We start from the raw sequence: 17,431 nt of genomic DNA, 5'->3' as shown, positions 1-17,431 counted from the left end.
AACATCAGTTTTCTCTCCTGACACAACAAAGTATGTAGCTACAGGGTCTGATAACTAGAATCTCTTGTGGCTTCTGAAGGCATTCGTGAATACTTTAGTCTCCAAAGGGAACGCAAAGAGGGCACAACAACAAACTCCTTGGCAGAAAGCTGTTAGCACTTCTCCAAGGAAAGGTACCCAGCATAGCCATGCCTACTGAAACTGCAGAGTTCTTTGCGCACCATAGGATTTACAATTGCTTCATTGTCCTGTCTCCCTGCCAAGAGCTCATCTATATCTAAGACCTTTGATGTAGCAGTAGTCACTACGAATAGTCTGGTCATCTGAGGGCTTGCTAGTCATTATGAAAGCAGTGGGAGACTGCATATTTAGGCCCCAGGAGAAAACGGAAAGAATGAGACTCCATTCCCCTTGCTGTTTTGCAAATCACTTGAATAATTCAGAAGTTTCTAAACTCCCTTTTACGGCAGACTAGATAAGGAAATAGTATTTTGCAGACCTTTTTTACTGCCTGCTACCTTCCAGATGGAAAGTGATGTATGTTCTTGTGCTGGATGCTACTTACCCTGCCCAATAAATGTTATCAGCAGTCAGAGGGATGCAAGATTTTTTTCCAAGCCTGATAGAGACAGGTACTTGCGCTACGAAGCAGATGGATCAAACATCAGGTGTATCTGCCAGTAGTCTAGGTAAGTCAAAGCTGCATACTGTCCAGTGATGTAACATATTTTGAGTGCATGGTTCCTGAGAGTGCTGGATAATGTCTTGCAGGCTCTTTCCAGGGGCAGGTTATTCACACAAAGGGAATCCACTTTGGCTCCAGAAGTGGCCTGCACATGGTCAGATGCGTTCTTGGACTTTGCTGTTAGGGAACTAAGCACACATCTCCTTCAATGCATGTGCTACCTGAAATGTTTAAGGCAGAAGAGGTAATGGTGATTCTATCAGCTGCTGCAGTTGTCATCAGAATACTTCCTTTTCTTACTATAGAGCCTGTGAAAGTAACATTGCTGGCTCTCTACTCTTGACAGCAGAAATTCTCATAATCAAGGCCCTGATTCCTTCTTGTTTGTGATGCCACTACATGATAGTTGGCTATCAGACTAAGCTAAACAGCCTAGTTTACCCACAAAAATACTTGTTAGGTGTTTGTGGGCAAGGGAATAGCCATGTCTTACTTTCTATCATACCTTAGCCAATTCAGACCCACTGAAAGCATACCTCTTAAGTGCTTTTTCAGGTTTGTTTGGGTTATTTTACCATGGTTGCTCTTCTCTGGTTAAGCAAATTCTATTGCTTTATAGAACCAGACCATTAAGAAGAAAATCTTTATTGTCATTATCTGTAACTTGAAGTTGTAAAGCATAGGTAGTGTCCACACTGACATCACATTGAATAACTGTAAGGCGTATTAAGAGTGTCATAGCACGGCATCATCACCTATAATCACTGTAGCAAGTTTTGGGAACTAGAGAATATATTCTCAGGCCTGCAGAGCTGCCATGTGGTACTGTTTCCACAGTTGTAGGAGATATTGCAGAGTATATGTTGATGCAAAGTGTGCCAGAGACCATTTTATTTTTTAAAACAGGGTTCTGAATCCCTCCTAGAAAGTCAGGGGCACTTTTTGTGTTTGCACATTACATGCTTGTAGTAGGTACTAAAAGGAAAAAGATTTTGTAGCTGTAGGTATGCTCCTGGAGTATTTATTTCCCCTTAATACCTTTCAGGGTTTTGAAGGAAGAAGAATAGACAATGCTCCCCCTTTCTACCTGTATGTGAGCCAGGTAGAGGGGTCTGGTTTATAGGTTTCCCAACAGATTTTGATAAAGATAGTTCCCTGACAAAAAGTACTGTGTAAACATCTATACGATATGGATTTATATTGTGAATGCCTTTAAAAAAAGAATTACCTAAACTTTTGTGTGCAACAGTTGTAGTTTTTGTTTCAAAGTATATATATATGTATTTATACCTGATTTTTTTTTTTTTTTTATGAATATCTGTGGAAGTCAGGGTAGTATGAGGCAAAGAGTAACCAGTATCATTCCCATGCCCCAGTCCGTTCACAGATATTTTGCTTGACTACTTGTCTCTTGTCTGTTAAGGAATAAAAAGCTGATCCTGTGAAATACATCACAGAAGAATTTTATAGTTTTATTGCCAAACATGGCAAAGTGGAAGTTTTTCCACTGTGTTGTAGACTGTGTTTTTACACCACTGTCTTGGCTGATGCTCCAAGAGGGTGGTTCATCTGTGGGAAAAGCACCTACTTGTAATGACAAGGGAACAGATTGTTTCAGTCTCTATTGCTGGCAGTCTCTAGCTTTGTCATATTCCATCTCATTTTTTTTTCTTTACTAAAGTAAACCATACAATTTCTACAACCTTTCCTTCCGAATATAACTTTCTAGAAATCAGATCGCTCTCTGTTGCATTCACAGTATGGAAGGGAGGCAAAACAGAGTCCAGAAATCTCCAGCTGAGACCTCACTTCTGCATCATCTGTGACAGTGTTAAAAGCCTTGCCTTGTGATCATCAAAATGCACCTGCTGCTTCTCCAGCTGCCAGAAACCTTGTTATCCTGCTGTAAAAAGAAATTAGGTTAAGTTTTTAGGTCTTGTTGAACTCTTAGTAGTTGTTACTTGTGATCTTTGAGGTGCTTTCAAAAGATCCTTATTGTCTTTTCAAGCATTTGAAGGAAAATTGAAGGTGGGCTGGCTGTTTTGTAATGTGCTACCTCCATATAAAAAAGAAAATCAAAACTACACCATTTGTTCTTTTCAGTCTTTTGCTCTCGTGTGGTTCTTAGAAATGACTGCTCTAATCAGATCAGCTTCAGAAGAAAGTTCTTCAAGCACAGCTACTAGTAATGGTTTCCCCCACCCCCCCACTTCTTTCTCTAGGTTGCTTTTTGCCTGCTTAAATTGAAGTCTTGCCTTCACCTGTTGGTCTTAATTGTGCTAGTTTAACATCTGATCTTTTTGCAAAAGTTTGATGCAAATCAGATAATACTCACAATTTCTTGGCATCAACTAATGAGGTGATGGCTTTGCTGCCTGCTGGGAATTGTATTGCCACTTTTCTTGTGTGGGTTTTCATTTTTTTGTTTTCATTACTACTGTATCCAGAATATGACTTATTTTGAGGTTTTTCTTCCAATTTCACCGCATGTTGCCTCTGTGTGCTCTTGCCATTGTTTTAGACTACTTTTTCTACACGCTTTTGCCTTGTATTTCACATCAATAAAGAATTCACAGTTTACACAAGTCAGCAGTCTTCTATAATTTCGTTTCTCTCGCACTCAAATAGTTTGAAGCCCTACCCTTGATCCAGAGTTTCCAACTGATCTTTTCCATTGTAATTTTAACCTGTACTGAAGTCCGGTTTTGTTAGTCTGGGGAAGGGAGATTGAGGGGTGTCTCCTTTTGAAATGAGGTTACAAGAGATTTTTTTTCTTTCAACACCTGTAGTTCTTCCTTGTATTTTGGACTACTGTGCAAGCATATGAACCTTCGCTAAGTAAAGCAATAGTTCCATCCATTCTCTGATTTTTAAATAAGCTTTGCCTTTTATGATTTGTATTCTGGTCACAATACTTCTCATAAATTGTACTAATTGTCCTATTGTGTTCATTACATTAAGACTTTCAATGTTCCTTCATCCTTACTGGGGTTTTATTCAACCATCTAGGACTAGTTGCAATCATTCTTCTCTCTCCTTTATTGTGATGATATTTACAAGTAAATGTCTCCCCTCCTTTTAAGGTCCATGTTCAAATTGCCTGTTTTCCTGTGTACTTTTGTCAGCCGCTCCATTCAATCCTTATTTAAAATCTTCCTTACTAGGCTAAAGGAATCGGTGTGCTAGATGGAGTCTTTGTCTAATAGCTTGTCTAGGTAGGCTTGTCCACAGAGGTGTCCAATATCAAAGAGTTAAAAACCCTATATCTAAGTGTTACCAGTTCAGTGACCTCTCCCATGCCACTTCAAACAATAATTAACAGTACCATTTCAGGGAAGATTAAAAAAATGTGCCTGTGTAATTGCCTTGGATCGATGCATCCAGTTTAGTTTGCATTTGGGGCTATAAAATTCAAGTACTTTAGGAGCTCTACAAATTCTTATAAGGTCAATTGGGTGTAAGCTTCTGAAAGCTACTTACATTTGATTAAAGTAAATGCTTTCTTTTTACTTTGTGACATGCTTAATATTTTGTCTTGAAAATGTAATATTGAATAGCATCTTGTAGAAACAGCTTTACATTTCTGCAGTTTTAAGTGCAACAAGTTCAGCAGCAAAGTTGTAGCTACAGGCAGTGCAAACTGGAGGTTGGACCCTGGTTCCAGGGCAAGCTTTGCGTTTGATCTTGGGCAAGTCACTTAAATTCTTTGTCTCTTACAGTGGAGCTCTGTAGGTGTGTAAGATGGGCACAAGTATTCCATCCGTTCCTGTAAAGCACTTAAGAGAGCTGTGATCAAAGGCACCATGTTTCAGTGGTAAACAACAGCTACAGCAGAGTTAATGCCTTAACTTCACACACAAAGGGGAGCTCTAACTCTTAGCCTGGGAATGAAACACACTGCAGCTGTACATACTTTTCTTTCAAAGCACATGTTCCTTGCAAGTTAAAGTTTAACTTTGTTAAGGAATGCTTCCAGTAATAACTGGCAGCAATGATTTAGCCAGTAATTGCCACATTAGGGAAATAATTGCACAAAGGTTGGTGGGTGTTTTTAAAAGATTCTAATGATTGGTCAAAGCTATTAAAACCACATTGATTTCCTGGTTCATACAGCAAATGGTGTTAGTTGGTCTCCTCCACCCTAAATTCATCCGGATACTAGGTATTGTCTTTTGTCTGACTAAAAGAACTTTATATTTCAACCACTGCTGCTTAGTACTACTTTTGTAAAGCTGCGTTACCCGATTGCTCTCCAGTTATGAGTGGCAGTGAACGTGCAAGCATTCCCTAAGGAAGAATGATGCTATAGCTTACTGGCCATGAGAAGTTCCTCATGCTTTTCACAGTAGCATTCTCTCTTGGAACTGCTTTATCTTTACCTTAGAGATAAGATTTAATAAATTAATGTGAAGCACAAGAATGAGGGAGAAGCATTACTCCATCCTCTAGATTTGGGCATCTGACTATACAGATCTGTGGATTGGAAGAAGAGTGAGCACTGAATGGGTCTCTGAAGGCTCAGTTAGTGATGGAGAAAGCCTTAGTTAATGACAGCTATGGAAATTGAATGCCTAAAGCTGTACTGTAAATCTCATCTCCCCTCCCTAAAATACAGATTGTACAGTAGTATATGCAGAGCTAGTGGGAGAACTGGATTATTACTACCCTTATTCACCACCACAGTATCTGCATGCTTTAAGGGCATGGATATGAGAGATGAGAAGCCAATTAAGTTGAAAGAATGTTTGGTTTAAAGCATCCAGCTTCAAATTCCAGAGGAAAGTAACGGATGGAAGAACTGTGTGGCAGCACTGCATGGTGCCAAGAGTCAGTTCTTTAAACAAGCAAGGGATGTGAAAGATAACAGGAAGGGCTCCTACAGGTGTGTCTCTGACAAAAGACAGACCAGGGGTGACGTGGGCCCTCTCCTGAAGCTATTAGGAGAACTGGCTAACCTTGATTTGGAGGCTGAGGTTCTCAATGACTTAATGTAGCTGTGCTGCTCAAGTCCTGGAAAGCGAATGCAGGGACTGTGAGAATGATTACCTTAGGCCCACAGTCGGAGAGGATCATTTTAGGAACCTGAATGTGCACAAGCCCATGGGACCTGATGAAATCCATCCGAGGGTCCTGAAGGAGCTGGTGAATGAAGTTGCTAAGCCACTGTCCATCATATCTGAAAAATCATGGCAGTCAGGTGAAGTTGCCAATGACTGGAAAAAGGGAAATATAACCCACATTTTCAAGAAGGGGAAAACGGATGACCAGGGAACTACAGACCAGTCAGTCTCACCTCTGTGCCTGGCAAAATCTTGGAGCAGATTCTCCTGGAAGGCATGCTAAGGCACATGAAAAACAACAAGGTGCTTGGTGACAGCCAGCATGGCTTCACTAAGGGGAAATCCTGCCTGACCAATTTGGTGGCCTTCTATGATGGGGCTACGGAACTGATGGACAGGGGTAGAGCAGTTGACGTCATCTACCTGGACTTGTGCAAAGCGTTCAACACTGTCCCACACAACATCCTTGTCTCTAAATTGGAGAGACATCAATTTGATGGGTGGACCACTCGGTGGATAAAGAACTGGCTGGATGGCTGCACACAGAGAGTTGTGGTCAATGGCTCAATGTCCGGCTGGAGACCAGTAACGAGTGGTGTCCCTCAGGGATCAGTGTTGGGACCGGTCTTGTTCAACATCTTTGTCGCTGACATGGACAATGGGATTGAGTGAACCCTGAGCCAGTTTGCTGATGACACCAAGCTGTGTGGTTCGGTTGATACGCTGGAGGGAAGGAATGCCGTCCAGAGGGACCTTGACACGCTTGTGAGGTGGGCTGATACTAACCTCATGAAGTTTAACCATGCCAAGTGCAAGGTCCTACACCTGGGTCAGAGCAATGCCAGGCACAGCTACAGGTTGGGCAAAGAAGAGATTCAGAGCAGCCCTGTGGAGAAGGACTTGGAGGAGTTGGTTGATGAGAAACTGAACTTGATCCAGCTTCAATGTGCGCTCGCAGCCCAGGAAGCCAACTGTGTCCTGGGCTGCATCAAAAGGAGCGTGACCAGCAGGTCGAAGGAGGTGATCCTGCCCCTCTGCTCTGCTCTCGTGAGACCTCACTTGGAGTCTTGTGTGCAGTTCTGGTGTCCTCAACATAAAAAGGACATGGAACTGTTGGAACAAGTCCAGAGGAGGGCCATGAGGATGATCAGGGGACTGGAGCACCTCCTGTATGAAGACAGGCTGAGAAAGTTGGGGCTGTTCAGCCTGGAGAAGAGAAGGCTGCGTGGAGACCTCATAGCAGCCTTCCAGTATCTGAAGGGGAGCTATAGGGATGCTGGGGAGGGACTCTTCATTAGGGACTGTAGTGATAGAATAAGGGGTAACGGGTTCAAACTTTAACAGGGGAAGTTTAGGTTGCATATAAGGAGGAAGTTCTTTACTGTAAGGGTGGTGAGGCACTGGAACGGGTTGCCCAGGGAGGTTGTGAATGCTCCATTGCTGGCAGTGTTGAAGGCCAGGTTGGACAGAGCCTTGGCTGGAATGGTTTAGTGTGAGGTATCCCTGCCTACGGCAGGGGGGTTGGAACTTGATGATCTTAAGGTCCTTTCCAACCCTAACTATTCTATGATTCTATATATTCCAATGGAGGATAACCAGTAAGGGCAGATACACATTCTTTTGTGGGAAGTAATTTGCTAGCAAATAAAACATTGACTGCAAGGTGTAGATGGGAAAGATTGACAACCAAAACTCTCTGGGTGGGGAAAACTGGAAGGTATAACTTGTCCAGCATCACTGGAACCTTTCTTAGGCCAGGGCCGAAATCAGGGTGTCAGATTGAACTCTTGATCACATTCTTTGTTCATCAGCTGTGCCCTTTTGAATAAGGCAGATTGAAAACAGTAGGTCTTTTGAACAATTTCAAGCTGTAAGAACTGCATGTGCTCTGCTCCTGCAAAGATTAATGTATGCATCTGCTTCCCCTAACTGAAAATCGAATACCAAAATAAATTCTTTCCCTTCAACAGCCTTTTATGATGGCTGTTTAAGACACTGTCATCTTTTGGTATCCAAGGCAGGAAACAGAGATAAATTCTGTCTCTTCTTTCCCCTGTCCCACACTGATAGTGTATCAACAGAATGCAGCTGTTTGCTATTCAAATATAAATGTTCAACACTTGCTTGTCCCCGCTGACTGGGGAAAAAATGAACTTTAACCCATTCAATTAGCAAACCCAGTTAGACTACTTATTCCTCCAGTAATTGTGGGCATGTGAGCAGTGCTGAGTTCTGCTGCTCACAGTGATGAAATTAGGAACAGCAACATCAGCTGAGGAAAACAGTTGTCTTTGCACTTGAGAAAGTAGGGATCATCTTGCAGGTTAGCTTTGGTGTACAACACTGAACCTTATGCTCCATGTAATTAAATACCTGAGCATTTAAGTGTGAGGTAGAAATCCTGACAAGAACATACTCTATTAAGAATTGCTAGTAATGATGAAGCAAAACCAAAAGCAGTTAAAGGAAACCAGAATTCCTTTACCCATCAGGGTTAATAGGCATTATGATCTGTATGCATCAGGATTATTAATTAAGCCACCTTTGCAAGTGGGATAATTAAGCAAGCTATGATTCCTATGCAAACATAGTAGGACTAATTGATTTTTTTCTCTCCCCATGTGTCGTTCAAAGCTCACAGGGAGGTCTTTCTGCTCCTGCAGTATGGTTTCATTGATTACCTGGGAATTATTGTATCTAGGCTTCCTTAATGCTTCCTTCAATGCGATCACAGCTGGCAGAACTAGGTCTTTGTGGTTTGAGGGGAGGTTGTAAGATGACTGTAGAAGAGAAATTCTGCAGCATTAGTTCAGGGTCTCTTACCTGGAATTGCATAGAGTGGGAGTGTATTGCAAACAAATTGGCTGGGCACGAAAAGAAAGATTCCTGGTTTTAGTTCCCATATGAGGGGGTGAAGCCCTAGCAGTGCAGACCAGAAGCTGAAAGATCATCTGCTGACTGTATAGAAAGGGAGAGCTCATGGAGGCTGTTCTGCTGCCGGGGACCCAGGGGCTTGACTGTGGAGTGCAGGGAAATGGGAGCCACACAGGTGGCTGAGCTTCTTTCCCTGAATCGTGACCAAGGGCAACTGTATTGTCTCATCATGGTGGATGTATACAACCCTTGTTTTGAACACTAAAAATAAAAAAGAATGACTAGAAGAAGCACAAAATTGCTACAAGTGTGGCCTTGCAGCTCCAAAAGTGCCTTTAATTAGGTTTTGTAGCTGCACAGAGGTCTCTAGCTTCCTTGAAGCTTCAGTCCTGTGTTTGAGTTCTGGGAACACGAGACTAATAATTAAGGTTTAAAGCTTGGCGGTCTTGATGGTGCTGTGTAGGTGTAAAAGGAGCTGGGACTTGAATCCTGAAAAGTAATACAAGCCATTTGCTCAGCCTGCCTTCCACCTCTCTTGCCCAAGCTAAGTGAGCCAATTTTTGGTTACCTGCAACTAGCATAATTTCATGGTTAAAAAAAAAAAAATATTCTTTTGACAATGTTGCAGACAGTTACTGTTCCCAAAAAGCCTGTTATCGTACATTTAAAGCCTCATCAGGAGGACTTGATAGCAACAAGTCCTGGTGTGATAAGAGAGAAAGCAAGGAATAGACGGCTGTCTCTAGAATATTGTTTGCTACCTCTGGAGGACCTTAGAGCTGTAAGATGTTAGGTTTGGATACAGACTTGTGATAGTAGATCTCATAACAATGTGCACATTAAGCTCAAGAGATTGAAGGCAAATTTTTTTAGATCTAGTGTGAGCCAAAAAACACTACGTCCTGAATTATTCAGGAGCTGGCCTGGCTGTTCTCAAGATTCTTGTGCCCACTAGATGTCACCAGTGTATGCTGTTCCAAGTGAAAACCGTGGCAGAAGGGTTAACTGGGGTTTTTGTTAAAGGGGGTTGGTGTTTATCAATAAATGAGCACATAGCGGATGAAACCATGGCAGAGGGGCGTTGCATGGAATAAAACCTGTATGTTATTGATTTGAGTACCCTTTTCCTCTGATAAGGCTCTGCCACATGCTGTGTAAACTCTTTGAACTCTTCCCTAATTTTTCCCCAGGATGTTCACCAGTTAACAGAAGGAAAAGTGTCATTTTCTGCACACCCCTGACCATCCAGAATTGGTTGGGGGAGCGTATGTACAGGTTACTGTACTGAATTTTACCCCTGCTATATACAGGCTTGGGTAGTGATGTTAACCATCTGCAGCAGTGACAGGGAGCAAGCTTCAGAGTTTAAGCAGAGAAATATGCTGTACAGGCTGGGTCTCCTAAACAACAAAGCTGTAGTCTTGGGCAAGTTCCTTTAGCTGTAGCTGCATCCTGCAGAGATTAAGAATGGCTTGAGGAGACACCATGGGATTTACTTAACACAATTTTCCAGTTAGGTTCCCTTTCATTTAAAGAGAAGCAGCATTAGGCTTAAGGGTAGTAAAGGGCTTTCAAATATGGACAAGAATATTAAATAATTTTTATTTGAAGGACCAAAAAGAAGGGAAACGTGCAGAATTATCTCTTTTCCTCATTTCCATTGATTTCTTTTTGTGGAGACTTTCTCTTCTTTAGTGAAGGAGAAAGAAGTCATCTTGCTGAAGCTCCCATTTTGACCACAGGAGATGTGCGTTTACTTCCACTTCTTTTCTAGACTTTGGGAGCAAGGTTCAAAGAGGACACTTTAAATACATTTTGTAGGAAGAAGACTTTAAATGTGTTTATAAGATAAAAGAAGCTTAGCAAGGATCTGCTTGAGGAAACCAAGGGCTCAGACCACATTTTTGCTCTCAATGCCTTCATCTCCTGGCCCAAGTAGTTCAGATCAGGTCTGTCTCCTAGTCTTTGGGTCTTCTGGAAGCAATCATTGCTATTATTGGCTTCTTTTCTGTTTTACTAACAGAAAATCATTATTGTGTTGCAAAACTCATTCAGCTGTGCAGGTTAGTTATCAGTGCTTGTTGTGCTTTGCAGGTATGCTGTATGTCCTGGCTACCTTCAAAGAGGCATTTTTTTCCTCTCTCTTGTTTGTTGATGCTTTTCATGCCTTTAAGGGCTGCAAGAGTTTCAGATTTGCTTCATTTTGTGGAGATATTGAAGAAAATGGACTCTTCCTTTGTATGCTTATTTCTAGAAGGAAGAAGATGCAGTTGCTTCTGTTAGACACAGCCCTAACCTGTCTTATATTTTTTCGTATGCTGAAGTTTCACATGGCTTGACAGAGAAAACAGAATACCGGCCAGCACATGATTTTTCTTTTGTGCTTTGCATACCTCTGTGACCTTCATGCATCCTTAGAAGCAGGTCAGGCTACAGGGCTTCTGGCAGCACTTTTCTCTCACCCATAAATAGCACGCCAGCAATTACAGAAAGCCATGGCAATTTGAATTTGTAATACAGGCTTAGTATATAATTTCACAGCCACCCAAGAGAGCAAGCTTTAACATTTTTCTGCAACTCTATCATATTTTATTATCACTTCTGTAAATATATTCTGTGTTGTTTCTGTGATTAGTTAATTTTCATGCATGGACATTGCATGCCTTGTGTAATTTTTCACATGGTTCTCAAGAGCAGATAGATCAGGTGCTCTTAGGAGCATGCCTGCCATCAGCAGCTAATGCTGCAGTTCATACAGTGCTGGCGAACTGTACAATAACAGTTGAAAAAGACCAGTTTTCTCAAGGTGTAATATGCCCATATGGAGACAGGCTGAGAAAGTTGGGGCTGTTCAGCCTGGAGAGGAGAAGGCTGCGTGAAGACCTATTAGCAGCCTCCCAGTAACTGAAGGGGTCTACAGGGATGACAGAGAGGGACTCTTCTTAGTGAACTGCAGTGGTAAGACAACGAGCAATGAGTTCAAACTTAGGGAAGATTTAGCTTTGATACAAGGAAGAAATTACTGTGAGGGTGGTGAGGCACTAGCACAGGTTGCCCAAGAAAGCTGTGGATGTCCCATCCCTGGAAGTATTCAAGCCCAAGTTGAATGGGGCTTTGAGCAACCTGGTCTAGTGGGAGGTGTCCCTGCCCATGGCAGGGGGTTTGGAACTGGATGAGCTTTAAGGTCCCTCCCAACCCAAACCATTCTATGAGAGTTCTTCTTTATGTATCAGTATTGCCATTGCCAGTTTTTGCCAGAACTGGTCTCCATTGAATATGCCTCTGTGCCTGGGTGCAGTAAAACTCTGTTTCAGTAAGTATTCTGGGGGCATATGTCGCACCCAAAGTTCATCAGATTCTAGCACATGTACTGTGCCTTATGTTGCCTTTTGAGGTGTTTGCTCTGTCTTTTGGTGTAAAAGCATGAAAGAATGATAGCTTTATTTTAAGCATTTTAAAGCATAGAATGTCCTTGGGAGGACATTCCAGCTCCTTGTCTCTGTACACGGACATGGAGATGAGCACAGACTGACAAGACAAATATGAATGTTCCTCCAGAGTTCACTGCCTGCATGCTTCTGCATTAGTTGTATGTTATTTTCAGTCTTTCTCCTAGCAATATTATTTATATGACCTTCAAGTTTGCTCTCAAATTTCAGTTTGCTCCTTGAGCCCTGTCAAATGCTTTCTGCAGCCTTTCATTCTGATCTGTTCTTGTCTTCTCAGAATGTTGTCAATAGATCTAAAATCATGGAATGGGTTGGGTTGGATGGGACCAGCCTGTCTGTACTTGGGATCACCCCAACCCAGGTACAGGACCCTGCCTTGTTAAACTTCATGAGCTTTGTACCGACCCACCTCTCCATCCTGCCAAGGTCCCTCTGGATTGTATTCCTTACCTCTAGCACATCAGTTGCACCACACAGCTTGGTGTCATAAGCAAACTTGCTGAGGGCACACTCAATCCCACTGTCCATCTTACTGACAAAGATGCTGAACAATGCCAGTCCCAATACAGACACATGAGGGACGCATCGCAGGTTTCCACTTGGACATCAAGCCATGGACTGCAACTCTTTGAGTGTGACCATCCAGCTAATTCCTTATCCAGCAAGTGTTCCGTCTGTCAAATCCAGGTCCCTCCAGTTTAAAGACAGGGATGTCATGTGTGTCAGTTCCAAGTGCTTTGCAGAAGTCCAGGTATATTCCATCAGTCGCTCTTCCCTTACCCACAAACTGGACTGCCACAGCTTCTCAAATACGATGGACAATGGCTTAGCCACTTTGTCTGCCAGGTCTCTCAGGAGCCTCAGGTGCATCTCCAGGTCCCATGGACTTGTGCACCTTCAGGTTCCTCAGATGGTCTTGAATCTGATCTTCTCCTACAGCAGGCAGTTCTTCATCTCCCAGTCACTGGTTTTGTCTTCTGTGACTTGGGTGGTCAGTCAGTGAAGACCAAGGCAAAAAGTTGTTGAGTACCTCAGCCTTCCCCTGTCCTAGGTAACCAGGTATCCTGTTCCCTTCCAGAGAAGGCCCACAAGACAGATGCTTTGTCCTGTATTCTTTCAGGAAGCTGTGATACTTTCTTCTGGGGAAAAAAAAGTACCAGGAACAGCTTTTAAACCAGAGAAGTCTGTAACAGTGTTTGCTCCTATACAGCGTACTGGAAGTGCACATTGAACTCTCCTTATCTAGGGTAATGTGCCAGAACCATCAAAAATTGTTTAAAAATACTGAGCTTCAGTCACAATGATAAGAATGTCCTGCTAGTTGGATGCGATTGTATTTATCAAGCCTTTCAAGTCCTAAATATTTGCTTCAGTGACTTACTACTTCTGCTATCCCTGGTAAATTCAGTTAGTTATTAAACTGTTAAAAACATTTGTAGAATTAATGACAGGATATTCCTGGTAGCATGAATTACTGGACAGTGCAGCACTAAAAATTGACCTGTCCCATTAAAGGTATCTGAAAATTAATTTTATGTACCTTTTTTTTGGTCCTTTGTTGTATGCATTGTCTAAATCAAATGCAGAACTAAACACCCTTTAAACAAAATAATTCTGATATTGGCTCTTTGTTCCCAGATGTAACAGAATTTTCTTTGGAGCTGTGATTTTGTTTGTTGTTTTCTCAGTTCAAAATCAAATCGTTCCCACAGTAGAAATTGGATCTTTCATATCCATTCCCAGTTTATCTGTTTTTTTTCTCTAAATTCTATCTTTTTTTTTTTCCCCGGAATCTGGGCTTATCTGGGTGTTCTTCACTTCTCATGAAAGATCATGCAGGTTCCCCACATAAGAAGCCTGCCCTGCCACCTGGTGCTGCCTCCAGCTAAACAGCATTAGTGCATTCGCTGTGTTCTCACTGCACATGCTTCAAAATACGTGAAAAATCAGTAGTTTTCTTGCACTGTTTTCCAGCTGATGGAGATATTCACCCTCCCAGGTCCTCCATGCTGTTTTTATTTCCCAATTCCTAGCAACTGGCTTTGTGAAGTATCTTCTGACATTCTTTGCTCTGTGGTAACTGGTTTTCAGTTTCCTGTCTCACAGGTGCTTCTCATGGAGTGTTTTCATTCTCCTCTGAAGGAGCCAACCGCTTGACAACCTTTCGTGTGTAAAATCATGTCCCTTTGGCCATCTGGTCTCACCGTGAATCAATGCCACATGATTAAGGAATGTGTCCCATCTGACTTAATTAGGTCACCAAGACACAGCTGTGAAACACTGACAGGGCTTTTCCGTTACTGAACTTCCAGTGGTTTCCTTTCTTTTGGAAGAGAGCATTTCTGAAACCTGCTTCTGCAGGTTCAGTGCTGCTGCTTGCACTGACTCCCGAAGCCGGCTGGCAGCTGAGCTTGCTGTGGGAATGAGTCGCTCCATCTCCGTTGTGGATCCCGCTCCTCCTGCAGCTCGGCTGGTGAGCAGTTGCTGCTGCCAAAGAGGCAAATCCACCCTGTCCTTCTCCCTGCAGCTCCCTGTGCCCACAGCCCTCCAACTCACTTTAGGGCTGTAGGTGCTGCTGCGGGAAGCAGTGTGAGAAATCATCCGTGGCCTCTGAGCTCTTGCAGGTGCCCTTAACCTTCCCTGACCCTAAAGTTGTGGAGTGGGTCACTGAGGAGTGTAAGAATAATTCTTGTATTGTTTAGTTAAAGCCAATGCAAAATAGCTACGAGTGCAGTGTGTGTACACAAGAGGAAAATGTTTTAATAGGTTACAGAGCTGTGCAATAAGGAGAATGAATTCAGCAGCATGTGATTAACTGCGTAAGATGAAGACCATAAAACGGAACACAGCTTGTCCACAAAGCTTCTTTGTGAGTTACAGCACTTAGTGTTGTAATAGAAAAGTCTTTTTAAAAAGCTAATTAAAAATTTAACTATTTTTTTGGAAGGGCTTGGAAATGTTTGAGTGCTCAGATTATGGAAGAAGTGCTGGAAGAAGAAATTTGTATTATTTAAGGAAGAGATTTCTTTTGAGCACTCCTTGTGGACTCCTTTTTTGCAAATGTTAAAGCCCTATAGTCTGGTTTTCCTGAGCACCTTGTCATAGCTTTGCATAGGCTTACTTTGATATATCAAAATGCACCTTTCCACAATTATTAAATGGAAAATACTGTGTAACTCATATGGTTATGTGATATTGCACTTGCGATTTTTACGTAAACTCTGTTGAAAAGTTTCTGATATATTTTCAGAGCTGCTGCAACTAAAGTGGTTTAGGTTTATTTTTGGTAAAACTCATTCTTTCTCTTGCTGTCGCATGCAGTCTCCTCCTTCACTTAAAATATGCATGTGTTCAGTGTATGATTTAAACACGTGTGACCTAAGTGTACAGCAAATTAATGACTTCTTGACAAAATGTCCTTACAGAAAAAATGTATACAGAATCAAGACTCAGTTCATCTTTAGCCCAATATTCTCTGGGGACAGTTTTCTGCCCAGCGTGCATAGGAAGAGTTGTACATAGCGGTAGCAAATGAATGGCATTAGCTGTGCCTGTGCAGGCTGCCCAGTGGGATGTGATGGGCCCAGCCGGTAGCTGGGGCTGCCTCAATGGCCCCAGCTCCACTTGGCTAGTGTTAAATGAGTGGCTGTTCTGTCTTGCCTCCCTTGCTGGTATGATACCAGTGTCTTGCATGGAGACAGTGACATTTCTAAATGGCAGAATTACCGTCTCCACTACAACCGCTACTGATAACCTCTGTGAATACAGTGAGATACACAGAGCAGGTAGGCGTCAGAGACATGCAGAGGAACAGTGACATATCCTCTCCCCTATTTGCAAAGAAATACACAGCCCGTGATAAGAACTCACTGCTGCAGTGAGATAGTGAGCTGCGCCAGAGTTGAAGGCTTGATGGAGCACTTGCTGGGGATTTGCAGAGTGTCTGACTCTCCCTGTCCCAGTAAAAGACAAAACAGCATGCACAGCAGACTAAAGGAAAAGGTTAATCCAGAAACTTGCCAGTCTCTTTTCTGAGTCCAGCTCTGCTTTTAGTCTCCACAATATCCTGGGGCAGAGATTTTTAAGACTGGATCTCAATTTATGCAAACATGTATCCATTTCTAATAATAATAAGTCTGATACATCACTACATTTTCCATTATCTTTTGTTCTGATTATAACAAAGCAGTCCTAACTTGCTTTCCCCAGCCATTTAGAAGTTTGGGGAGCTCCACACGCCACCTCCACCACTCGTTTTCCAAAATGAAGAGCTTTGCATCAGCTAAAGCAATGCTGCAGAGGCTAGAAGGAGTCAAAAACAGCTGGGTAACAGCAAAAGCACAGCTCTTTTTGGTGTTTGTCAAGCTCTGTGGCCACAGAAACAGTCACTGAAAGATAAGCAAGCTGTCTCTGCCTTCCAGCACTAGGCTGTGTGGGAATCTTTCTGTCTAATGGTATAACATGTTCCTTCTGTCACCCAAAGCTAATTGAAATGAGGTCAAGAAGCAAAATTAGAATCTTTGCTGCTCCAAGTAAAACTCTGACCCTGAAATGGGTGCTAAGAAACAGCAAATATTTCACTGGTTTCCATGGTGCAAGAGGAAGGCCAATCTAAGAAACCACCTCTGGATGTTTTCCTATTGTAAAAACCCCAAACAAATAAATTTGGGCACATTTTATTGTTTTCTAAACCATCTGGTAATTTTTCAACATGACAAAGCAGGAGAGCATTAAAGGATATTCCTCTATTTTAAGAAAAGTGATTTTAAGGACTCAGCCAGAGGTGAAAGGTATTACTAGACACGCTGCAGTCAAGCTTCAGAACGAGAGACTGACTCCTTCCTTCTCCTCAGCCCCTGGATAAAACAAACTTCTGGACTTAGGGGTCTATGCAACACCGATCCTGCAGGAGCTGGTCTCAGGAAAAGGCAGGCAGTGGCCTTGCTGCCAGCACTGACCACTGTGCTGAGCCAGCGATGGATCAATGGATGGGGAAATTGAAAATGGGACTGACAGAAAACAGGGTTGTTGTTTCAGCTAGTGACTGGGGAAGGGGCAGAGCAGAGCTGCTCCCAGGGCTGCCCTGACTTGTCCCTGGCAGCTTGCAAAGAAGGGGGAAGAGATGTTCATGCTCGGATGTCCGGATGCTTGCCCCTGAGTGGGGAGCCCTGGACTCCAGCCCTGTGCTGATGGAGCTGTCTCACCTACTTTGTGCCAAAGGCAGTCCATGCCTCACCACTGCCACACAGCCCATCTAAGCTAGTAAAGGTGAGTATTCCAAGACTCAGCTTTCATCACCAGCTGAAACTTGAAAGGTCTTGCTGAACATGGCAGGAACTAATACGAGCTTTAACTGTGGAGTA

This window comes from Pezoporus occidentalis, unplaced genomic scaffold (genome assembly GCF_034315485.1).
Source record: "Pezoporus occidentalis ecotype Australia unplaced genomic scaffold, CSIRO_AGI_Poc_V1 ctg7, whole genome shotgun sequence".
Classification (NCBI taxonomy): domain Eukaryota; kingdom Metazoa; phylum Chordata; class Aves; order Psittaciformes; family Psittacidae; genus Pezoporus; species Pezoporus occidentalis.
Note: the sequence above shows the minus strand (reverse complement) of the source record.